The sequence below is a fragment of the Adiantum capillus-veneris genome, chromosome 8 (assembly GCF_014529385.1).
Source record: "Adiantum capillus-veneris isolate H3 chromosome 8, ASM1452938v2, whole genome shotgun sequence".
Lineage (NCBI taxonomy): Eukaryota > Viridiplantae > Streptophyta > Polypodiopsida > Polypodiales > Pteridaceae > Adiantum > Adiantum capillus-veneris.
The window spans coordinates 119,784,708-119,811,813 of NC_140938.1; the positions used below are offsets into that span (position 1 = coordinate 119,784,708).

The 27,106-nt window shown below is 40.5% G+C and overlaps 1 pseudogene across 1 annotated transcript; it reads left to right on the forward strand.

Moving 5' to 3' along the window:
- The first annotated feature begins 8,109 nt into the window (after positions 1-8,109).
- Positions 8,110-11,797, forward strand: LOC147452853 (cytochrome P450 734A6-like; annotated as a pseudogene). Its single transcript, XR_015189006.1, has 5 exons — positions 8,110-8,502; positions 10,066-10,288; positions 10,520-10,758; positions 10,852-11,242; positions 11,352-11,797. The product of XR_015189006.1 is annotated as a cytochrome P450 734A6-like (transcript).
- Positions 11,798-27,106: the final 15,309 nt, after the last annotated feature.

A 27,106-nucleotide genomic window follows, 5' to 3' on the forward strand; every position in this document is an offset into this window, starting at 1 on the left:
GAGAGAGAGAGAGAGAGAGAGAGAGAGAGAGAGATTCATCGGTTGAGCCCTTTCATCAGCTGGACCACCTCCGCCCTGCGCATGAAAATGATGAGCCACTCAATCTCATTCTGGTCCGACTCTGCACCTCCAAGCCTCTTCGTCGTCACCTTGAGCAATATGGCGATGGCTTCTACTACCTGCCGTCAAAGACATGCTCTACTCCAATTATATATATCGCCTATTCGGTCTCCCTCTATTAAGTCGATCGTAGCATTGTGCAATACCAAGCAAGGCGCAAGAGAAAGCATTGGCGCTCTACACAGCTGCACCACAGTTGTTCCTTGCAGAAAAACACATCATAGGCACATCGTAGATTCGCAAAGATCTCTCTCTGTGTGCATCTCGACTGACCTTCTCTCTGCATTTACCTTTTGCTCCCCCTCCACGTGTCGACTCCCTCCCTTTTCCTCTTTGATGACTAAGGGGATATTCTTAGATTCCACTTAGGGTTCAACCTTACTGGCATATTTATAACTTGGTAATTTTTACTTACAATATATCTCTCCTCCTCTAGGTCAACACTTATCACACACAAGTCTCCGTTTTTTTGTCATTTCGAATGAAGACAAGTTTGTGTCCTTAGAAGCCAATCATATATAAGAGTGTTACAAACAAACTACATTAATGCAAGGAATGTCAACACAATTTCAAGATTCTAAAACACTATACATAGTTGATCAAAAACATATGAAAGGTTGTAAAAATGTACATGTACCTTACTCTCATTTCCTTCTTCCCCATTGTCTTTTAGAGTCTCAAATGAGCTTCCACTTGTTGGAGATTCACCTTTCCAAATTTGGTAACGTACACGAGGGGATTGCTATTAAAGATAGCCAAAAATTAATAAGAGTTATCATGCAAATGACTTTCTCTTTTAGAGTATACTTATCTAATTTTCCTACTCCACAATAAGAAAAATATCATGCATTTCAAATATAGATTTTCAATTCTTGCACTATAGAAATAACATATATGAAATACAAGGATTCAATAGGTGTGAGAAACGATTAACAACTATTATCTAAATCAACTTACTCTCTCAACATTCTGTTGACATTCCATAACTTCTTCTTGTTGCGTAACATCGTTGGTCTCAATGCCACGTCCGTTGTCCTTTGAGTATATGAGCAGTTAGGTAGAAATCGTGTATTCACAAATTCATTAGATTAATTATCATCATATGAAGCATGACTAAGAAATAAAATCTCTTTTCTCTTAATCTAAATCTAGCTCAAATAAGTATTTTAAAAAATTCTCGTTGTTCTTATGGACTCTAAGCTATAACAATCTTGTTAGGAAAACTATAATACTCCTATTGCTATCCATGGGGTGGCTCCCCTGTCATGCGATGTAGTTATGACCATTTGAAGCTATCATGGTTCGTCACGAGCATGGTAAAAAATTGCAAATTTTTGGTTCCGCTAATAGAGAGAAAGAGAGAGAGAGAGAGAGAGAGAGAGAGAGAGAGAGAGAGAGAGAGAGAGAGATTTTCTTGATCTGTTTTTATGAAATTTGTCAAGAGCAAGGGGTTTGAGGGTAAGATGGACCATGCCGCCGCCCAAGGCGGCGCCGTTTTACTAGTGCTTCTAAGATGTAGATACCATATGTATTTGAAGCAATGGCCTATTCAATAAAATTTTACAATGTAGATTTATGAACAATTTTTACACATTTATCAAATTTCTAGTAATATAGATGCAAAGGCAAGTTTGATCGTACTTACAAACTCAACTCTATCTATCATTTCTCTCTTGAGTTTTGGGCCACCCCTAATACCCCCCATAGCTAACAACACAAAGTCAGCAAAATAAAATCCAAATACCAAAATCAAACTCATTTTGAGTTAGGAATGTATTATGTTTAGTCTCAATAGATTCAATGAACATGCATTTGTAGCGTAGGTCCAAATCGAATCATACAAGACCAATTTGGCCTCAAGGACATACTTTTAAAAGAGATTAAGATGGCCACATAATGGAAGCCACTTTTTTGGTTTGTACAATTTTTGTGCTTTGTAGTTGTGTCTAGAATTGTCGGAAGGAAACATGTGTGGATGATTATGATGCTTTGTGGGTACTAGTATGAAGGTGACTTACCAAAATTTATATTAATAGTATAAGTAATATATACTGATAAATACAAGTGTAGTCATGGAAACACTAATGATGTGGGACTATATTAGCCATATTCTTAGATAAGGAACCCACTGAGCTAATGGGAAAATAAATTGGTAAGCGTCAAAATTCTTCTATGTGGTTTACCATGGGGGCAATTGTTAAGATATGTTGTTTTTTATCAAATGCAGTAGTGTATTCACGTTAAAGCTTGTAATGACCAAGGAATCAAGAAATATGCACCCCCCCCCCCCCCCCCCCCCCCCCCCCCCACGGCCCCTGTAGAATAAGTTCTTAGTGTCAAGTGTCAAGCTCATGTATGGATGCTTGTAAATTCACACGTATAATAGGACTAATGTGTGTGTGTGTGTGTGAGAGAGAGAGAGAGAGAGAGAGAGAGAGAGAGAGAGAGAGAGTTCAGGAAAAATGTGTCTCAGTTTAATATCATGCCGTTTTCAATCTCGAAAATGTCGGTTTAGGCCAAGGCGAAAAGGAAAAATTCTACAACAAAATGGAGAAAAATAGTGTAAAAAACTGGAAAAATAACCCAAGTTTTTGAAATCTCCCTTCAGGAAATTTTTTGGCCTGAAAAGCGAGGCAATTTTTTCAAAGGAGCCAACTATCTCCTGTACCTCTTCCGCCTCACCGCACACCTCCCCTCCTTCTTTTCCCTTCCCAAAACACCATAGGATCTCCATTTATTCCCCCTATTGAACCCCTTATGCAAAATTGGTTGGACCTACTAGGACTAATGATTTTTTTCTTCCAAAACCCTAAAAGAACACTTTTACTTCCATTTACATTATCAAAAAACCCCAAATACAAACAGAGCACATGAAAAAGATGTTCCAAATAGGCCAACCAACATCTGTAAGGTAACATATGCCTAAATTAATGCAACACTTGATATGTTTGAAAAGCTTCTTAGAAGCCCGGTTGAGTTAGAAGGCTTGAAGGAAATTTTTCTCTCTTCAGACTCTTGGCAACAACCGAAGCAACAAACTCGATTCAACTCTTTGAGTTAGTGTTTAGAGCAGGCCATCATGTTCTTGTGTGGAATTGCAAAGTAAGGTTTCTTTTGTTGCTTGTAGGCATTGGTCATTTGTCCAACTTATTGTACCTGATCAAGATGGGCATAACAATATGCATCCATCAACCAGTTCATTAGTCCCCTTTTTGGCCACAAATCTATTGTAGCTCTATTGTTTTTTTTGGGACTGTACTCTTTTTGGGAAACTTCACTTTTAAATTTCTTCCCTCTAGGGTTTCAAATTGTATTGGATAGTTATGGAAACACTAATGCAACAAATATGGTTAAGTATGTGCCAAGTTTTTCTTATGTAGTATGTGTGAACGTGCTTTTTTCAATTAAATTTTATTATTCCTTTTTTTTTTGGCAAAACTCACAATTGTGAGTGATTGTAATAGAAAGAGAACAGAAAATTACAGATCAATCTCTAGCCTAGGCCGAGCCTTGAGAGGCGGCTATTACATCAAACTTTACAACATAAAGTTTGCAGATAAATTTTATTATTCCTCTATCTCAACTATTGGTGTTGTCCATCTAAGTGCTTCATGCAACTTGCAATATGGGTGAGTATGCCAATCTTTTATGTTGCTTGCTGTGTATGGCTCCTCCATGGATGCATTCACAAAAGAGGGGAAATCTAGCCCTGAGAAAACAAGCATGGTACTTCAACTAGGAGATGGGAATATAGCCAACTCACTTAGATTCCTTTAGGATGTATAAGTTACAATATGTGGGATCGAATATAAACATACTTTTTCCATAGTCAATTCTATCAAGGATCATAATGACAAGTTGATCCTAGGTTGTCCATTGATGAGAAACCTTACACTGATCCAAGATTAGGGAAGGATTAGGGAAATCACTACATATATCTCAAACAGAACAATGTGACAACACGAGTCAACCTCAATAACCAAGAATACAAAGATAACAATGAATCAAGGACTTTTACCAATCTAAACCCGCAACTAGGACTCCTTCGGATATAGACAACGATGATTATGAGAGGGAAGATAGCTTCTAGTTGTTCGATGCCAAAGAAGAACACCTAGCTAAATTCATTATAAAATTGATCAAGAAATAGATGATGGAAAACACTATCTCCCTCAAAGGTTCCCAGACAACAAGGATGCGTGTGCATGTGCTAGAAACCATAGATATTAGTGCACTCACATCGCAAACTCAATAATGGTTATGAAAACATCTAAATCAGAGTGACCACTTCTTTATAGTTTGGGAATGAAAGTTCAAATATCACAATTGAAACGGTATCGAGTTGCTACTGTGAAGAAGAATTTAGTGCCGATAACATAGAAACTGAGTACTAGTTGGAGCAAATGAGAGAGTTGCTAAGCCCTAGGACCCAAATGGTAAACACCAAAAAGGTAAAGTGCGAGCAAGCTAAGAGACAAGAGAAGGAGACTATATCCAAAGGCACAAGGAGAGCATGCACATTTAGAAACACAACGGAGCTTTTACTCCATGTAGAGGCTTACAACAATCTGAAATCATTGGAAACAAGGGATGGGTTGCAAGAACACCAAAGAATTAGCAAGGGATGGGTTAAAGAAATAGGGGAAAGCTTAAAGTTTGCAGCAGTAAGGCTAAAGAAGTCAATGCAGCTACACTTTATAATAACTTTCCTTTACCAAAAACCGATCATGCTCTAGAGCGCGTAGCGAAAAAGAGAGCTTATAGCTTCTTAGATAGATTCTTAGGCTACAACCAATTGTTGATTGCTCTTGAAAACTAACACAAGATAGCTATTGCAATAGAATGGGAGATATATGTGTTTATAAATTGCATTTGCTTAAACCCAAGAAATGCCAATTTATGATTTGGAAAGGCAAAATCTTTGGCCAAATAGTTTATTAACATGTCAAGAAAATTGGAAAAGATTAATCTCACATTTCTAACCTTTGCGTACAAGTGCCCGTGTTATAGAATGTATCCTAAAATAATTGGGATAGGCTAACAAAGGTTTATCCTTAGCATACAAAAGTAGAGAGTTGAATCCTTGTGCCTTTTGTCAACTACCAACTACAATTTGAGTTGGTTATGTAGGCTTTGGAGATGAATTGCTTCATTATTTTTAGACATAATTGCCTTTTTTGCGATGGTAATTGGTGACAAATTACATGTTGAGCATTCAAAAGCGAATCTCAATTGTCAAAAACGAATGAAGATTAAAAAATCTTGAACATTCCAACCAAAATAGATACAAGGGTATTTTGGGAATTTTTAAAATTTGAGGGGTATTTTGGAAATTTCCACAAATTAGAGGGATATTTTGGTAATTTTCCCTAAAATCTATACTAGTCTAAAAGGGGGAGGGACTAAGGGAAAGTGCATTTGTGTGGGGGGGCTAGAGACAAAGGGAAAGTGCATTTTCCATATCCAAAATCCATTGTCGAAAGGAGTGGTGGGGGCCATACCGATCGATAGGCCAATTCAGAACCGCTAGTTTCTAACACCCGTGTCACATTAGGATATGCAGACAACGTTTATTCTCTTCCCAACCAATCAACGGATGTGCCGACGGAGTCACCTGTCACACTGGGATGCTGTCCATGTTTCCTCAACTTAATTGGCCGTCTAGCTTAGCGACACACTTTTTTCAAAACTGTATCAGCCTTCCATGCCCGCCCAACTTCAACCCCAACACTAATCTTGCCGTTTGATTGGACGCGTAGCAACTTTTCTAATTTCTTGCACGCGTTCAGTGTGACATCATTTGTGCTAGCTATTGTAATCCGGACTCTTCTCATGCAAGGGCATGTTGATCATGGTCATCCCACTCATCATGGACACGTGGCCCAGTGTGATATGAGCCTAATTATGTGTGTATATAGACAATACAATTCTATATCAAAACAATACAATTGCACAACTGATTGAGACCTACTTTTGATAAATCTTCCCCCTCCCCCTTACCTTTACGAGGCCATTGTGACTCCTCACCTTGTTGTTTCCTTGGATTTGGGGTTTTGACAAAGTGAATAGAGTAGGGGGACTTGGGCGAGAATTGGTGCAAAAATTAGGATGGATTCTAAATCTTGGAACAACTAGCCTATGATCATTACGCATGCCACCAACAACAGCTTGAGCATGCGACAAGCAAGAACCGAACTTATTATCGTGTTTGGGTGCGAGTGCTCGGGATTCTATCATTACCCAAGGCTTTCTTTTTACAGTTTTGATGAATATCGAGGGTCGATTTTGACCATACTTTGCACATAAATTGGGAAATTGAATGAAATCAGGATTGGATCGAATCTCTGTTGCAAGTTTCTTAGTGTTTGAATCTTGTTGCCTCTATCTCTCTCAATTCTCTCATAGCCAGAAGCCCAACGCTTTTCCGATCGACCCTAGAGAACCTCCTTCTCTGACAATCCAGGAGAAAGGCCTTCCTTCATTTCAAGCCTCTCATCTCCAATGAAACGCTTTTCATGTTCTCCTTAAATTATGGGACCCATTCCCTTCCCAGACTCCAGTTGTAATAACTAGTTGTAAGTGTGGGTGAAACACTATGCAACCTTTATCCACTCTTGCCCAGGGCTAGAAAAATACATTTTTCCTAACCGAACAAAATAAGGGGAAACTTGAAATTCTCCCGGTTTTCAGGTCCAAATTTGAAGCTTTTGCCGGTAATTACACTAAAACTTGTGAAAATTTTCCGGTTTTCGTCAAGGCAAGTTCAAAATCTAACCGGGATTTCATAATTTCAGCCGGTTAAAATACAATAGACCCTAGGTTTTTTTTTCTAATGCTCCTCTTGCCCTTGCTAGCACTTGGTGCAACTCAGCCCTAGTAAAAAGATGCTGTGGTTATGAGTTTGATTTAGTATCGAACGCTCTAGACCAAGAGTGTCACTGCGGGTTTGCCAAAGGTTAGTCCTTTATGGGGTATTTACCTTCCGCACCCGCGAACGCTTGGCTACTTTGGCTACAGCACTCACTCGTTCAACTGGCTTGCTGCGATCGAACCCTCACTTTGGCTATGAGTTTGATTTAGTGTCGAACCCTCTAGACCAATAGTCCCAAAAAGGACTAACCTTTCGCAAACCCGCAGCGACACTCTTGGTCTAGAGCGTTCAATACTAAATCAAACTCATAACCAAAAAGATGCTGAACTACCATTGCTATTAGTGTCACGTGTGACGTGTGAACAGAATCTGGACACACTCATTGCTCATCTTGCACAAAAGCTTCTAGAAGTCAAGCTCGAAGAGAGTCAGTGTGGCTCAGGCTCTCTCCCACGACACTAAGTGACACATAACATTAAAGAGGGGGGGGTAGGGGGATCGACGGCGCGGAAGTGGATGCGGGGAGCTCAAGGCAGATTAAACCCGGACGCGCGGCAAGTCAACGCGAAAAAGAACCCGGGCGGCGACTCGATTTGAACCCAGAGCCTCGTCGCCCAGATTGTGATGCATGGGGTAACCATCCCACCCGCGCGCACATGTTGTATCCATGGCCCGGGTTTTTGGGGTTTAATATTTACAATATAAGCGTTGCCCGGGTTTAATCTGCGGCCGGGTTTAGTTTTTAAGTGCCCATCTACGACTGCAACCTCTCCGATTTTCGTGCGCGCACTTCTCTGCCCTCGATCCCCTTACCCCCCCTAATTAATACTATGTGTTATTTAGTCCTGAGGGGCACTCTCGGTCTGAATGAAAATGATTCTTAACTCGTGTCCGCTTTGCGTGGGGGAAGGGGGAGCATGGATGATGGCACTATATAACAGATTGTTATCCTGGGGGCAGAGAGAGAGAGAGAGAGAGAGAGAGAGAGAGAGAGAGAGAGAGAGAGAGAGAGAGAGAGAGAGAGAGAGAGAGTGCACTCTAGAGAGAGAACGTGTGTACATCTGCTGGCGAAAGAGGTCGCCACAAACAAACACACACACAGAGAGAGAGGGAGAGAGAGAGAGAGAGAGAGAGAGAGAGAGAGAGAGAGAGAGAGAGCTGGTTGTGCTGCTTGTCAGTAGTAGTGCTGGTGATTACGACAATGAGGGCATTCGCCCTTCCCCGACAGCTCTACACAGAGGTGGCAATTGTCGTGCTGGTGGTGCTGCTGGGCGGTCCTTTGGTCTATGCCCTCCACAGCCTCTTCTTGCAAGAGCTGCGTGCATGGCGTCCCCGGAGGATCTTCGAAGCACAGGGTGTGAAGTGCTTACCACGTCGCGCCTTCCTTAATGGCAATCTGCAAGACTTCGCCGCTATCTTCGCAAAGGCCCGCTCCCAACCCATGTCCGAAATTAGTCATGCTGTTGCCCCTCGCATCATGCCGGACGTGTACGAGTGGCGGAAAACTTATGGTAAGCTTTCTCAAATGTTGTTCTTTGTTCTGGCGATGTCAGAGAGGTCGACTTGGGTGTCATTAGAAAATTTCGGAGGTCATTTGGAGGGCCTTGTAAGAAATTGTATTTCTCTCTCTAGAAACTTTTTTAAAATGCATTTGCACCTGTGAGTACATCCAAAAGGACAACCAGACACTCTGAAAAGTAAATTTATATTCCCAATCGTCCTTGAAAACGGTCACTTTTTTATTTAATGCTAGCGTCTTTTTCAGGAGGCAGGTGCGGCGCATTCAATGCAGCTTACGTCATCACTGAAAGTTGAAAAGTCACAAACTGTAAAATAGTGATAGATTTTGAGTGTTTTGACACCACCAATGCATCCAGAATGCCAAAATACCTTAAAAACAAATGTCTACTTGTCTCATTCCGACATCCGGAGAGGCAAAAAATGTCAAAAAACCCCCAAAAATGGGCTTTTTACTAAAGGCGCGCGAGAAGGCATTCTAAAATTTTAGAATGCCCCTCTGCGCGCCGTTAGTACAAAGCCCATTTTTCGGGGTTTTTAGACACTTATCTTTCCAAAAAGCCCCTTTTTAGAGGTTTTTGGACATTTTCCTCTCAAAAAGCTCCCTAAAAAAAAGAAAAAAGGGCCTTTTTACTAACGGCGCGCGAAGAGGCATTTCAAAATTTTGGAATGCCCCCTCGCGCGCCGTTAGTACAAAGCTTTTTTTAGTGATTTTTGGACACTTATCTTTCCAAAAAGCCCCTTTTTAGAGGTTTTTGAACATTTTCCTCTCAAAAAGCTCCCTAAAAAGAGGAACAAAGGGCCTTTTTACTAACGGCGCGCGAGGAGGCATTCCAAAATTTTGGAATGCCCCCCCGCGCGCCGTTAGTACTAAGCTCTTTTTAGTGATTTTTGGACACTTATCTTTTCAAAAAGCCCCTTTTTAGAGGTTTTTGGACATTTTCCTCTCAAAAAGCTCCCTAAAAAGAGAGAAAAAGGGTCTTTTACTAACGGCGCGCGAAGAGGCATTCCAAAATTTTGAAATGCCCATTGCGCGCCATTAGTAAAATGTTCTTTTAGGGGTGTTTGACATTTTTGGCCTCTTTGGATGTTTAAGCGAGGCAATTGGACATTCATTTCTACGAGATATGTGTGTTCCGGACGCATTGGCAGTATCAAAAGTTTCAAAATCTTCCACCACTTGATAGTTTTGTGACTTTTTGAGTTCTAATGATGACGTATCCCGTATCAAATGCACCGCATCTACCTTCTGAAAAAGGTGCTCGCATTAAATAAAAGAGAGTGCTCGTCTTCAAGGACCACTAGATTATTAAATGAGGAGAGAGACACCTTTTATATTTTTGTTAATATCAATCTATTTTTCTACGTAACGTAAGCTCTTCTCTCATTGGAGGAGCTTATTTTCCTCTCTCTACCAAAAGGCCCTCCAAAAGACCTCCGAAATCTCCTAATGCATGTGCAATTTGTGCAACTCCTTAAATTTAATGTAAAGCAACATGCTGAAGCTGTGGCACATATACTTTGCATTCATAGTTGTCTGTCACAAATGTTTGCAGGTGAGCATTTTACTTACTGGTTTGGCCTTCAACCTCGATATGTTCTTAAAGAGCCAGAGCAGGCAAGGAACTGCTGTCAACCAAATCTGGACATTTCAAAAAGCCTGGTGGTAGGCCTGATACCAAAGACTTGGTTGGAGATGGTCTTGTTTCATTAGATGGCGAGAGATGGGCTCAACACCGGCGCAGCTTGAACCCTGCCTTTTTCCTTGACAAATTGAAGGTAGCCCTTTGCACTGTGAAATTTATCACATCAACTTGAAAGCATATGCAACCTAGGGACTCTCTCTCTCTCTCTCTCTCTCTCTCTCTCTACATGTACATACATGCATTCACATTCGAATAAATTTGTGTGCTACTCTTGAATGATAGTCCAACACTTGATATGGGTTTTTTCTCTCACACACAACACTCTTGAATAATAGTCTTGAAATGGATTTTTCTTCAAGTGTAGGCCATGGCTCCCACAATGGGGGGATTGACAGTTGAGATGAGGAAGACATGGGGTTCCCGTGTGGAAAGAAAAGACGCCATTGATGTTGCCGAAGAGTTCAGAAATCTGACAGCGGACATCATTTCGCACACAGCATTTGGGAGCAGTTTTGCAGAAGGCAAGTTAGTGTTTGAAATGCCGCACAAGCAGCAAGAACTGATTTCTAAGATGAATACAGTTGTTTATATCCCGGGCTCGCGGTGAGATGAGCATCTAATTACTCTGTGCATTAAGAATGTTCAATTTCTCAACTCGATTTTCACTCTGTGTGGATGCATGCATTGATGGTGCAGGTTATTACCCACTTCACAAAATCGGTATCGCAACAGCCTAAAATATGGAATCCATGATGTGCTGGGCCAAATCATTCAAAAGCGTATGAAATCGGGAGACAGGCTGCGCACTGACGGTTACGGTAATGATTTGTTGGGCCTAATGTTAGCAGCCAACAAAGGGGAGCTGCATGGGAATCAAAAGAATTTGACCATGGGGCTAGATGAGCTCATTGATGAGTGCAAAACTTTCTTCTTTGCTGGGCATGAGACAACACCTTCGCTCCTGACGTTCATGTTTCTGCTGCTGGCAAACCATCCAGAGTGGCAAGAACGACTACGAGAGGAGGTTTTTGAGGTTTGTGGAAGGACAGATCTGCCAACAGCGGACTCATTGAACCATTTGAAGCTTGTAAGTTGCAATCCACTTGATGATTTTTGTATGCATGGTAGAGTCCAGTGAAGAGTGTGGTTTAAGCTCGTCTACGCGAAAGATCTAAGTCAAGTTGCTGATTTTGCAGGTTGGTATGGTCATCAATGAGTCGCTACGGTTATACCCTCCAGCTAGTCTAATTCTCAGGAAGGCAGAAAACGACATGAAGTTCGGGGAGACATTAATTCCAGCAGGCACAAGATTTTAGTGCCAATCATAGCATGGCACCATGATGAGCGGTATTGGGGTGCAGATGCGGACGAGTTTCGTCCTGAGCGTTTTGAAGAGGGAATTGCAAAAGCCTGCAAAGTGCCTGGGGCTTTTTTGCCATTCTCATTCGGGCCACGGAATTGTATAGGCCAGGTATTTGCCACTATTGAGGCCAAGATGGTGCTCTCAACTATTCTGCAACAATATCGTTTCCGCTTATCTCCTTACTATGTGCATGCCCCCACTAGGGTTATTACTACAAGACCGCAATTTGGAATGCCCATAATTTTTGAAGATCTTTAGCAACTTGCTTGAACGCACGGACAGTCACGTCTGCAGCATGTACATGCCATTCATCTTTGCCACATTTGTGTATTAGTTAGCTAATATGATGAAAAGAATTTTATTTGTATACTCATGGTGAACTTCTTCCTTCTTCCTTCTGAGTTTTCCACTCTGATTCAAAGAGGAATGCGAGAGAGGGCAAGGAATGATGTTTTGAAGAGCTTTTGACCTCAAAAGAACATTATGATATATTAAACTTTCAGATCCAGTGAAGAATATTGTTTGAGCTTGCAGCAGTACCGCGCCGGCTTGAGTTTGCAGCAGTACCGCCCCGAATATTGTTTGAGCTTGCAGTACCGCCCCGGCTTGAGTTTGTGTCCGCATTTGAGCTCTTGAAGAGAATTTCAGCGCGCAGCAGTACAGGTGAGGAAAGTAGCATGAAATAGCATTTGCTGTGGTGAGGAAAATAGCATGAAATCACAAGAGATCAATTGCTGTGGTGAGTCCCTCCAATTACTGCAACTAAGTCCCTTGTGCAATAATACAAGGAAGGGAAGGTGCATTTCTACAAGGCTCGTCGGATACATCTCTTTGGAAGAAGAAGAAGAAGAGAATTTTAACGTCGTACGAAACTATCCCAAGAGACCTCAAAGATCTATCCGACGAGAATTGAGTTGTGCATAATCTAGAGTGAGAGAGCGTGTGAGTGTGTGTGTGTGTGTGAGAGAGAGAGAGAGTTGATTTCGTTAACGTCTTAAGTCTTCTCGATTGCTCTTCTCTTTGTTCGTCTGTCTTTTAAGTTGGACATCTTGTGTTCGATTCATCAACTTCTTTCGACCAAACTTTGCAAACCGTCCAGAAATTAGAATGGATTCGCACACATCCATGGCTGCGATAGAGCTCACATCAGCAAGTGTGTCCTATAGCTGACTCCAAAGCCTGGGCCCTCTCATCGTCTTCCAACTCTGTCGAAATTGGCAAAGTTGAGCAAGGGAAGCACTGTTGCTAACGCAAACAAGCCGGGAGTAAAACCCCCGCATGTGGATCCGCCCTTAGAAATGCGTTACAAAATTATCTTCACTAGTACAATAGCGCCACCTTCGGCAGCGACACTGCCGGTAGATTTTCTTACCTTAGGCATGCCAACACTATTTACACTATCTAGATAGACACCATCACTTAGCATCTACCGAAAAACGCCCAAATACCCTTGGTCATGCCCAAGTTGGGGATATCTTGCAATTAGTGCATTCCAAGAGAGGACATCCTGGACATGGAGCACCTCAAGCACCTTTCGTGCTTAATAAAGTCAACCACATTTGGGATACATGTTGATCAAGGCAATTTCAAGCATAATGTCATATCCACCGAAAACAACCCCAAGGTCCTTGGCCCTCCTACCCAGGTTAGGCATATCTTGTAGTCAATGCATGTCAAGAGATGACATCCCGGACATGAAGCTACTGAAGTACAACGGTAAGGCTTTGGCAAGCACCACCACCTTCGGTGGGGCTTAGGCATGCCAACACCATAGTACATAAGCCCTGCATTTAGAGAGAGAGAGAGAGAGCGAGAGAGATGTTGCATTTCTCTCTTACTCGTAGACGATGGCATCCTTTCTCTCTGTCTATCTATGGCAAGCTCCACATGTGTCTCACCCTAATTGGTAGCTTATATGAGCAGTTACAATAGCCATTAGCATGCTCATGTATGTAGCATCGGTGCCACTCTTCTCCAGCGTTTGCTTTCTTTCAGAAAGAGGAGGAGTCCCTTCCCCTACGTTGCATCTACTCTCCACCATTTGCATGCTCATGTATGTAGCATATGTGTTGCTCTTCTCTAAGAAATTGTTTGCTTCCACAAAGAGGAGTCATTTCCCATGCATTGCATCTACTCTCTGCCAGTGTATAAGAACCCATCAATATCGACCAACTACTACGGTTTTTGCTCTTTGGGAAGAAATGGCCCGTAGGTGGCATATTACTTTGTATATACTCTCTCTCTCTCTCTCTCTCTCTCGTGTTTTCCTACCCATCTAGTGTCTTTGCTTCTCTTCTCTAGCACTTGCCTGATGTTGTAGGATCTATGGCAAGCTCTACCCGTGTCCCCAGCGCAGTGCTACTCGAATCGGCAACTTATATGGGCAGTCGAAGTAGCCGTTAGCATGCTCAATATCTATGCAGTATCTGTGCTTCTCTTCTCTAGTGGCTGCCTACTTCCACAAAGAGGAGGAGCCGTTTCCCACGTGATGCATCTACTCTATGCCAGTGCATCAGAACCCATCATTTCCGAAAAGCTACTATGATTGCCAATTTTGTAGTGGAGGGTACATAATTCACAAAGTTACTCGGGCTGTTGTAGGATCTATGGCAAGCTCCACCCGTGTCTCCAGGGGCAGTGCTATCCTAATTGGCAACTTATATGGACAGTTGAAGTAGCCATTAGCATGTTCAATATGTATGGACTATATGTGCTTCTCTTCTCTAGTGGCTACCTATGCATCTACTCTATGCCAGTGCATCAGAACCCATCATTCCGGACCAGCTGCTACGATTGTCAATTTTGATGGTGGAGGACACACAGTTCACAAAGTTACTCGAGGCGGGTGGCAAAGGGCGGAGATGAGCATTGAGCTAGACCATTGATCACTTTTGGGATGTGTCAATTTCTCCGACGTAGGGTGCCAAACGTACATTGGTACAAAAGCAAGACGTCCAAAATATCATGGATTGTTTGAGAGTTGCTCGTCAAAGTGGGTTGGGCACTCCCTTCTCTAAATTTTGAAGTTTCACCACCCGCTGTGGTGCAAATTGACGCACATCTGCTCTCGAACTACATGCACAATCTCTCTCTCTCTCGCTCTCTCTCAAAATCGATAGGCTCTCTCAGCTCCCAACAGTTCAACTCTCAACTCTCAGAAGTTCTCTCTCTCTCTCTCTCTCTCTCTCTCTCTCTCTCTCTCAAACTCACAACTTGAAGGGACTCACGTGGTTCAACTCTCAAGATCTTTAAGGTCTCTTGGGATAGTTTCCTATGACGTTAAAACTCTCTTCTTCTCGGGTGTGTGTGTGGGTGTGAGTGTGTGTGTCATAAATCTAATATCTAATATCTAACCAACCCAAATGATTTTCTCATATTAAATTGATCACTTAATGTGGGAGAATAAACGGGAACAAGTGTTAAGATATAGACATGTGCTTATAGATCTATCTCAACACGTGGCCAATGGTAAAGGGGCCCAAATGAGAGATGGTCTATCAAAGAGCAAGGCTAACAAATGGAGCATAAGACCTTAGGGTTAGCTTCATTGAAGACCTCCAATAATGTGTGTAAAAGGCCTTTGACCTTAGGTAAGCTAGGGCTGAGCTTGAGGTGCGGGAACCCAACCCAGCTCGAGGTGCTTGTCCTGCTTGTCATGCTTGATGACTAAGGTTCTTGAGGTGCTTGAGATGCTTAATTATTGAGATGCTTGAGGTGCTCGACATGCTTGAGATGCTAGGGTTGCACTTGAGGTGAGAACCCTGCCCAAGCTTAAAGTGCTTATGAGCCAAGCTTGTGGTGGGAATTGGGCCTATGCATGAGGGGTTGAGGTGTCAAAAAGTCAAAGATTCAATCCCTACAAGGAGGGGGCGAGCCCTACATGAGGGGGGATGAGAGAGAACACCCACACACTCATACAAGGCATGCATGGTACAAATAAAGCAAAAGGGTACTTGTCAAAGTGTGTAGAATACACACATGAGATGATGTATATATAGAGGGGACCTGGGTGCCATATATAGAGAAGCCATATATTGAGTAGCTTCACATATAAGCTCAACACCCCCGGTCAAATAAGGGTCCTTAACTGTGGATGAAAAAACCCTTGGGGGATGAAGGGAAAAACCCATAGCTCTATATATACCCACCGTTATATTATAAAAATCATTGAATATACAAATGTTCATGAGGAGCTACATCACTCCTTTTACAATGAATATTTTATGAGGAGCTATATCACTCCTTTTACAATGAATGTTTTATGAGGAGTTACATTACTCCTATCCTATCAAATACAATAATGAATACAAAGGTTCAATAAAGAGGTGTAAAGGCTATCAATTAGCTCGTAATCAGAAGTGTCTCCATGAATCTGCTATGTAGCTTGTCATCATATCGTATCACCAAACATATCTTCATGTTGTCATCAATATGACATCACCAAACATATCTTCATAAATCTTTTATTGTCACCAAGTTTGTCTTCATAAAATCAATTCTTTGATGAATCCTACATAGATCATAGACTCAAAAAAAACATAGTCATGAAAATTATTAGCATCGTTAGTGGAATAATTTACGTTCACAATGCCATAAGAGATGGTTCGCGATTCCACTCTTTTGACGACATATATACGTACGAAAACATATGGTACATAGAGTATGAACGTAAAAGTACAAGATGCATGATTACGTGATGCAAATGATATGTGTATATACTACATAAAACAACATTTATCAACGTAGTGGTCAATGAATATCATCAAAGTATTAACAAAACATTATCATTGTATCAATAAAAATGAATAAATCATCATGGTATCAACGAAAAGCATCATGATATCATTAAAAATAATCATTGTATCAACGAAACAACATCATGGCATCACCGAGAATAACCATGGTATCAACGAAACAACATCATGGTATCACCGAGAATAACCATGGTATCAACGAAATAGCATCATGGTATCAACAAAAATCACCATGGAATTAACGAAATATCATCATGGAATCACCTAGAATAACCATGGTATCAATGAAACATCATCATGGCATCACCGAGAATAACCATGGTATCAATGAAATATCATCATGGTATCAACAAAAATCACCATGACCAAAGTACTAACAAAACATCATCATGGTACCATCAAAATCACTATGGTATCAACGAGAAATTATCAATAAAACGACGTAAACTATATCTCTAAAAGAATAATTATACGAGAATCAATGAACGAGTATATCATATAACAAAAGATCATGTACCAACAGTAGCTTGATAGAATTTGGACTATCATCAGCTGCTCGACTGAATCGGAACGATATGTAACTGGCTTCTGTAGCAATGTTACGTCAGTAACAAATATATGATCGATGAAGAAAAAATATAATTGAGAAGTTTTCAATTATGAGAAAAATCAAAAGCAAAAAGTAAAATTTTGCTTTTCAAACATATTCGCAGTCCAAGACAATAACCCAAAATTGGTGCAGAATTTAGAGAAACTTTCTTCTGCAAAGTTATAGACCACATCGATTACGATGGCTTAAGCAAATAGTTTCTCATCGATTTCGATGCCTGCAACGGCTAGTTTCTTCTACAAAGTTGTAGACCACATCGATTCCGGTCCCTTGCACGGGTAGTTTTTGCAAAATCGTTTTCAATTAGCAGAAAAATCAAAAACATAAAATGAAACTTGCTTTTCGGACATATACGCAGTCCGCGAACGATAACTCAAACTCGGTGCAGAATTTGAAAAAAAAAACTTCCTTATGCAAAGTTGTAGACTATATGGATTCCGGTCCCTCACGCGGGTAGTTTTTGCAAAATCATTTTCAATCAGGAGAAAACTCAAAAACAGAAAGCGGAAGTTGCTTTTCGGGTATGTACGCAGTCCGCGAACGATAACTCAAAATCGTTGCAGAATTTAAAAAAAAACTTCCTTCTGCAAAGTTATAGACCACATCGATTCCGGTCCCTCACACAGGTACTTTCTGCAAAATTGTTTTCCATTAGCAGAGAAATCAAAAACAAAAAACGAAAGTTGCTTTTCAATTATGTACGCAGTCCGCGAACAATAACTCAAAATTGGTGCAGAATTTGAAAAAACTTCATTCTGCAAAGTTGTGGACCACATCGATTCCGATCCCTAGGGAGGTAGTTTCTGCAAAATCGTTTTCAATTAGCAGAGAAATCAAAAATAAAAAATGAAAGTTGCTTTTCAGGTATGTACGTAGTCCGCGAACGATAACTCAAAATTGGTGCAGAATTTGAAAAAACTTCCTTCTGTAAAGTTGTAGACCACATCAATTCCGATCCTTCTCGCGATTAGTTTCTGCAAAATCGTTTTCAATTAGCAGAGAAATCAGAAACAAAAAGCGAAAGTTGCTTTTCAGGTATGTACGCAGTCCGCGAACGATAACTCAAAATTGGTGTAGAATTTGAAAAAACTTCCTTCTGCAAAGTTGTAGACCACATCGATTCCAGTCTTTTTCGCGAGTAGTTTTTACAAAATCGTTTTCAATTAGCAGACAAATCAAAAACAAAAACGTACTGCTCTGATACCATGTGGAGAGAGAAAGAGAGAGCATATAAATAGAACCCCAAAGTGTGTAGAATACACACATGAGATGATGTATATATAGAGGGGACGTGGGTGCCATATATAGAGAAGCCATATATTGAGTAGCTTCACATATAAGCTCAACCGTTCCTCCTCATGTTGCCCTCATGGTGTGCCTGAAGCCTATTGGTTGGCCACCCAACGGGTCCAATAATAATTTAGGAGATTTAATTAAATGATTTAGAATTTATCTAGCCCTCTCTCTCAAAGGGGAAAGATGGACACTTGTCTCAAGGCTACCCTTGCTGCTTGTAATGCCTCCTGCTTGTGATTGGCTAGGCCTGGAGGGGTCTAATGAGCTTCAAGCATGAGCTACAAGGGGGGGGGGGGGTTGACCCAAGCAAGCTAGGGGGTTGCTTAGGGGGTATACTCACCCACACACACTCACAAACACTCTCATTGTGTGCTATGCAAAGTGCAAGAGCTCCCTCTCCTTCTCCAAGCAAGTAGAGGTTGAGAGCCTACACCAACACTCTTGGATATGGAGTGCAAATCCAACCAAGAGCCATGCTTCAATGCTTAAGCTTGCCATCTCCTTATTCGTCATTACTATGCTATTATGTATGCTAGCAACAAGAGTTATGATAAGTGAGGAACTAATTCTTTCTTCTACGAAATGTTTCTTCTTCCTCTTCCCTACCCTCATTCCCTGCTAGCTCTCTCCACCTTCGAAGGTGTTTGAGGTCTTGGGACTGAGGCTTGGGATAGTTAAAGCTTTCTTCAAGTTTATGTTATGTTTGTGATGCATAAAGCTTTCCATCTTCATTGCATCACCTAGGTCACAAGGAACACAAAGATTGTATTGTAACAAGTCTCTCTTAATGGGAGAAATCATAATACAAATGCCTGTTGGAGGGGGGACCGGCTCCACATAAATCCGGCCCTCAACTGTTGTCATGTTCTCTAAATTCTCTCTCTTGCAAAAGTATTGTTCATGCCAAGTTAACTAATTGCTATGATTATGTTGCTATCTTCAATTATGTTCACCCGCTATGCTCACAAAGTCATTTCTCAAAAGTACTCTCATTATTTTCGCTACTCCGAAATTAAATAGGCCAATTCCATTACATTGGTATCAGAGCATTTGGTTTCTCTTTTCTTGCTTAAGAAGAGAGGTCCCTAAGTAGCCTATAAATAGTTGATGTTGTTAATTATATTAGGGTAAGTGGAACTGGGATCTATTATCGGTTTTGTTTAGCCCACTATGTGGGGGATGGTGCACACCTCGGGAGCTTTGGACTTAATAATGGAGTCTTTTTAGACTTGCCTACGGCTTTACCATTATTGAGACATAAGAAGTCCGAAAGGAGCTAGCCCTTGGCAACTCTGCTATGTTAGACCTACTCCTCTACTCTCTATAATTAACCACTTCGAGCCGTTGGTGTAGATACTTAAGAGCTGATTTTCAAAGACTAAGAGGAGTGGCAACTAAGGCTTTGCATTGACAAAGCATACACTAAGTACATACATAAATTTTGTTAACATGGATGACAATAATCAAGAGAGTAGAATGAACATTGATAGCTTTGATTTTGCACATGAAGGTGCTAATGATGATGCTCCCATGTTTGTGAATGATCTCATCACTAGGTTACAGCAAGCTCTGGGCAACCCTGCTTTGCAAGTCGAAATTACTCAACAACTTCGTGCTTGTGGAATTTCCCTTCCTCTCCAAGAGGAGAGAGAAGCTTAGGAGGCCTCTTGAAGAGACCCCCAAAAGAAGACTCTCTCCCATTCGAGAGGAGGAATCCAAAGAGCAAGAAAGCAATGAAAGTTTAAGTTCCTCTGAAGATGTGGCTCCACGAAGACGGCGGTCTAGACGATCGCCCACTCCTCCCAAGAGGAAAAGATCAACACATAGTCCTTCTCCTCATCACTCTGAGAGGCAAGAGAGGAAACAAAGGAAGAAAAGGGCTAGGAAGAGGTCACCCTCTTCTCCTTCTTCTTCACTTTCCTCCTCTTTTGACGAAAGTTATGGTTATTCTCCTAGAGAATACAAGAGAGGAGGACATCGCAAATCATTTCCTACATGGCGAAGGTCACAAAAGCTAAAGAAGTTCAAGGAGGGAGGAAAGAGTATCTCTTTTCTCACCTATAATGGCACCTTCGGTGCTACCGACAAAGTGTTGGCCTTCATCCAACAATTTGATGCGGCCTTTGGAGATGAGGGCTTCACAGAGTCCTCTAAGCTACGCCATGTAGCTATGCACTTCCAAAAATCAGCTCGTCAATGGTGGGCTAGCCTTCGTGGAAATGGTGAAGCCCCAAAGACATGGAAAACTCTACGAGTTTCCATCATGAAGCAATTCCTTGCAAGCGATGCAAAGGACAAAGTGCTTACCGAATGGCGCAGCTTGAAGCTCCTCTCCCATGAGTCTATCCACAAATATGTAGACAAGTTTTGGGATTTACATCTCAAGGCTACTGTCTTTCAAAAGATAGACTTTGCCGAGCAAAGGTAGCAATTCTGTGCGGGATTACCTGAAGAGATGGCCGAATACATCAATTCTCAACGGCCTGGTACTATTAGCGAAGTAATCCATCACACCATGGTTGCTTCACGTATCAATTTCCATCAAGGGGCTAGACGTAATGTCAAGCCCATGGAAAACAAAGACAAAAATGATGCAAAGGGGAAAACCAATGTTCAAAATACTTCCCAAGTCACTTCCAGCAACAACAACAATCGGTCCAAGGAGCAGGGAGTTTACAAAGGTAAAAACAAACTCTCTCTTGAAGAGCTTGAAGCTTTTCGTAAGGACCATAAGTGTTTCAAGTGTGGGGAGCAAGGACATGGCTATCGTTCTTTCCCCAAGAAGAATACTCGCAATCATTAGGAGAAATATGGACCTTGCATGGGCCTTGTAAGGAATCCTAATTTTTAGGGATTAAGGCTAATGTTGTGTAGGGTTAAGGGGACAAGGGCATTCAAGAAGCTAGTTTTGAGTAGGCTTTTCTAGTATTTTTTTTAGACACATGTAGGATGTGGACCTAAGAGGTCACATTCTCTCTCTAGCTTTTTGAAAGTGAAGGGAGTAAAGAGGTGTGGCCACATCAGCAAAAACGTGGGTCACTAAAAGCCAAAATTTGATTTTTTTTCAAAAAATATATTTTTTACTTCTTTTTTACTTAAAACTTCCCCCTAACATATATGCATATCAAAAAATAATTTTTTGACCTTTTTTAAAACCTACAAGCACTAAAAGTCCATTTTTTTAAAAAAAAGCCCCCCCCAAAAAAAAACCTTTGTTCTCTCTTCCTCCTCCCTCCTTTCTCCCTCTCCTCTCCCTCCCTGCTCCCTTCTCTCCTCCTCTTCCCCTCTCTCTCCCCCTCTCCCTCTCTGTCCCCTTCTCTCCTTCTCCTCCCCTCTCTCTCCCTCTCCCCCACTGTCCCCTTCTCTCCTCCCATGTTCCTTCCTCTCCCTCCCCCCTCTCTCTTTTCATCTTTTGCTTCCTCACGCAACAGCTGCCATGGTGCTCACGGACATTAGAAATGGTATGCATACATATTTTCTTGTCCGTGGCGTTTGCACCGAAGGCCACACTTAAGGGTGAGCAGAGGTCATCCCAAGAACGTCGTACCATCGGTGAGATGAATGTTGATGGTTCTTCAATATCTTGCCAATACCATCACATATTTGAATAAAACACCCCTTTGTGCAAGGTAACAATATACTTCTTTCTTTTGGTTGTGTTCTTCTTATCATAAACTTTGAAGTATAATGTGTTGTCTCTACTTGTTTTGTAGTGCTTGGCACAAAGGTTGCTTTTGTTCACAAATAGTGAAAAGCTGCAGGTTAGAGAGGTCAAGTGTCACCACTTTTTCTCTAAAACAGTCTTCTTTATTACATCTTGCAGGTAGGTGCTTCAAATCCATGATTATTAGAGGTGGGTAATCTCATCATAATGTATATTTTAGGATTGTTTATTCCCAGTTGGATGAAAATACTTGCACATTTGTACAACTTATACTTAACAAGTGTCTATATTATACAGCTTGCAAATGTTGAATTCATACATGTTTTTGTTACAAGTTGACCTCTTAATATATTAGTTGAGTGGTGTTGTTTGCAAGAATGGCTCAAGGAACTGGCATAATATGAAGCTTTTACGGTGGCACAAAGCTCTCCTCAACGGCAATGTGGCTCCCACTACACCAAAAATCATTATGCTAACATGGAGAGATCCCTAGTAGGACAATGCAACATCTTTTCATCAGCAGCAACACACCCTTTTCTAACGTGAGGGCACTCCTACCAAAGATATTTTTATGTGATAGGTCACCCCATACCATGCCATATCATGGAATGGATGTAAGAACTATGACCGCACTACGCCTTGGAAGTTGTTCACAAATGTATGTTTATCAAAGTGAATGAGAAGAAATTTGGACTTTTTTGTTTGTTAATGTGAAAGAGCACTCTAGGTCTACCATATTTTAGATTGTTTGATAAGTTAAATAAGATTTGTAGTCATTTAAAGTGTAAATTTGTTTTTGTTTGGTAAGATTGTACATGAGAAGACATGATAAAGTAGAAGAGATCTTGACGGAATAAACCTCGATCCCACATCTCTCCTTAAACCCTTTGATTTCTATCGTTGTTGGAAGTTCAAGGGAAATCTATTTTCAAATTTTTAGTAATAAATTTTTTTGAATGAAATTTTGGTTATTTTAAAGTTTGTACAGAGTTTAGGAGTTCATTCTGATTATTTTCCTTCAGTTTCAAATTTTGACCGAGGGCATTCCTTAGAAGCCACTTTTGAAGGTGTTAGGGTGGGATTTTGGGAAAGTTTTGTATGTAGGAAATACAGTCTTTAACAAAATAAAAAACATTGGTTCTTTGAGTATTTTCAGATTCCATGGTTTTAATGCTCGTTGGAGCCTACAGATTAAGGAAAAAGTAAGAAATGTCTGTTTTATATTAGTTTTTAAGAGATTGCCAATTTGCACGTTGTTTTTTAGAGAATCCGAGCAAGGTATGTTTTTTTTTGCATCAAAGTCTACAAGTTCAACACTTAAAAAGAAAAAAAAAAAGTGGCCACAAGGGCGCGCGAAATGGCCATCCGGGACTTTTGGATGGCCATTTTGCGTGCCCTTGTGGCCACTCTTGTTGAGGGCTCTGGAAGCTTTTACATGGAAAAAATTTACAAAATTATTGTGTATAAGTATGAGATAAGGCTGTAAATTAGATGTACAGAGAGCAAGAGCTCACCCCCTGGGGCCTTTGAAGGTGTTAGAGCAAGATTTTGAGAAAGTATTGTATGTAGGAAATACAGTCCTTAACACAATAAAAAACATTAGTTTTTTGAGTATTTTTAGATTCCATGGTTTTAATGTTCGTTGGAGCCCGCAGATTAAGGAAAAAGTAATGCTTTACATTAGTTTTTAAGAGATTGTCAACTTGCACGTTGTTTTTTAGAGAATCCAAACAAGGTATGTTTTTTTTTGCATCAAAATCTACAAGTTCAAAAAAAAAAAAAAAAAAAGTGACCACAAGGGCGTGCGAAATGGCCATCCGAGACTTTTGGATGGCAATTTTGCGCGCCCTTGTGGCCACTCTTGTTGAGAGCCCTGGGAGTCTTTACATGAGAAAATTTTGTAACACTATTGTTATAAGTATGAGAAAAGGATGTAAGATAGATGTACAGAGAGCAAGAGCTCCCCCCTTGGGGTCTTATACTGACAAATAGGAGCTTTTTTAATGCATGGCCATGAGATAGAGGTGTAGCGTTTGATGTAATCAGAGCACCCCCCCTCCGTCCCTTTTTCTATCCGTTCAAAGGTCTGGAACATTCACTATGTAAAATTTTCCTATATCATGTGCGTTCACCAGAATGGACCCTTATAGACCTTATCTACACATGTTTCTGTAACTTTACAAGAATACAAAATCCGTTATGTTGAACACGTGTGCTAGAAATTGACCAAACAAGGAGCCAATTTTTACTTCCTTGTGTCCATCTCGTGCTCTTGGGAATGTTTTGGTTAAGCCATTTCTTTGGTATTTGAAACCACATGTGACCCCTATTGTTATCGTATCCAACCAAAGGTTTCTTGATTAGCAGTTTACATAGGCTCGATTGGTACATATCTTCTATGTTAATAATGCATGTATCTATAATTGATGTTACACTTTCTCTATGCAAATGAGCTACATAGTAAAAATCAAATCCACAATTTAACAGTTAAGTTCACAAGGTAATAGCTATTGGTATCATCTTTAGCAATACCAAAGAAATAGCTACCAGTAGCTCATGAATAGGGATATTTAAGAAGATTTGATACCAAAAAATTGTCACCACTACTCAAAAGGTGGAAACTCAAAGACTTTACAATATATGCATGATGAAACATGAGTCAATAATAAGTCACCCTTATACATCGACACCTTCATCTCAAGTTGTCATTTCTCTAAGTCAAGCTTGGCATAGGCATAGTATGGAAACAATAACATGTTGGAAAGCAAGAATTTAGCTTTCTCAACTTGTGAAACGTTGTTAATGATATATATTCAGCATCCCCAAATGAGGACATCTTGACAAAGGTTATGATCCACTTTAATAAGAATAACCATTAATGATTAAACTGAAATCAAAATATTGCTTGAATTTTTGATTAAGACTTGAGACTTGAAACATCTGACAGGCAAATAAAAATATCCATAAAGTTCAACAATAATTCTCAAATCTGTATAAAACTCCACTAATCTAAATTAAATACTCTCACTCAATGCGACGCCATTTAACAAAAAAACACATTTATATTGCATTTATATAAGAATCCAGCCTCATGAAAATAATTACAAACGGAGACATTGTTGTTGTTATTAGGCTTCTCTTACAAGTATTTGTCTTCCTCATCTAGAGATTCATATACACTTGAGTATTTGTGTGTCTATGACACTAGGGAAGATAGTAGTACTATATGGATCGCTTTTCTAAGAGCTCCTAGAGAGTACCTATTGGTTCAAGATTCTACAAAAATTCTACTATTCTTATCAAAATCCTTTAACATCGTAGTGAGAGGTTCCTCATGGAACAAAAATAGAGTGATTTCCATCTCTGCACATGTTTGCTTGCTCATGTCCTATGAAGAGAAGTTGACTCTATAAGTAAACAACAGATTATGTGAGCACAAAGTTATAAAGTAGAAAATGATAATCTAATGACAACTATACAAAGAATAAATTATAAGAAAAATCTTTGATGACTCTCTATAGATAACACAACTTATTTGCATTGTGAGACTCAATCACATGCTACACAACTATAGATGGCGCGCCAAAGCCATCAACAAAATAGCACCACCCAGTGTTATGAGGTATGAAGTCTAAACATTGAAAGCCATAAAGAGGTTTATTCTCTCCAGCATGATAAACTTAAAGATAGAGATGATGTTAAGCTCTGAATGTAAGCTACAAGGGTATTTTTCTTACCATTTTATCTTTACGTTGGAGATCAACCCTTGCAAAGCCCACACACTATTCACACCTCCTGTTGTTGTGGTATTCAAGTCATGTGAGCTCATATTTTTTCCATCTTCGGGAGTAGAGGTTTCCATGTAGTGTGAGTGAATAGCATTAGAAGGAGTAGAATCTTGTTTCATGGTGTAATGGAGGTGAGAGAAGGAAGAGGAGCTAGCTTGGTGTGAAACTATGTGGTGGCTAAAGGGAAGAGATGGGGGAGGAGCTTGCTTGGTGCTACAATGGAGGTGGGAGAAAGCTAGTAGAGAGATAGTGTTACACTATAGGAGGTACATGTGGTTGTTGCAGCAATGGAGAGCTTAGAAAAGAGTTTGTAGAGAGAGAAAATCACTTTTTAGCTATAGAATAGGTTTGGAAAGACTTTGGAGGGTGGAAAATGATGTTTTGAACTTTTTTGAAAAAATTCAAATTTTTATATTTTTTAGTACACGTTTTTGACTTTTGGAGTTCAAAAATACTTTTTTGACCATGAAATAAGTTTGGGGACCTTTTAAAGAGGGAAAATTTGAAATTTAAATTTTTTTGAAAATTCGAATTTTTTAGTGTATTTTTAAATCCGGACCAAAAAGTGGGGGAAAAAAAAGTCAAAGTGGTCCCTCCTCCCTCCCCCTTTCCCCTAGCCACCTCCCTTACCTTCTCACTAGGTAAGAGGCCATAAAGAGGTGTAAAGCTACCTTGTCCCCCTACTTTTTTGAGGGTATAGAGTGTGTCCACCACCCTCTTCCTATTGGCTGGCCTCTAATTAACCTTAATCCCAAAGGGCCCCTAGAGGGTTCATATTTTTCCTAATGTGAGACTCCTAGGACTTCCACCATCGAAGCTCCAAAAGAGGATGCTCATTGCAAAGGATCATCACTTTCCTATGCTTGGGGAAAGGTAAGAGAGCATGATGCCTTCATTTTGTTTGACCCTGGCTCTACTCTCAACTTCATATCAACAGAGTTGGCCACCAAGTTGGGCATTCAAGCTTTTGAGATGGGAGATATAGTAGTGGATGATGCAGCTTTCAAGGGACAACAAGCCTCCGTTACTCCCTTGATTGGGAAGTTGAGGCTTCATGTCCAAAGCTATGTCGACAAAGAAGAATTCTTTATCTCTCCTCTCCAACACGAGGATGTTATCCTAGGGGCACCATGGTTTGATCACATGGCTGCCAACATGAAGTTCCCTGAAAGGAGAATCTACTTCAACTACAGGGGAAAGAACATGTATATAGATGCTAGTGAGCGTGGTCGCACTATTCCACTTGTATATCCTTTTGCTTTTGATAAGTCAATGAAGAGCTCAGTTTCTGCGTACATGATTTTTGTCAAAGAGTCTCTAAAAGATACTAATGTTTCATCAAATGTAAATGGTAGGAATCAAGAAGAGTTAGACTTGTCTAATTTTCTAAAAGGATTCCAAGACGTGTTCATCGATGATATCCCTATGGACTTACCTCCAAAAAGAGGGGATGATGACCATCGCATTGAGCTCCTT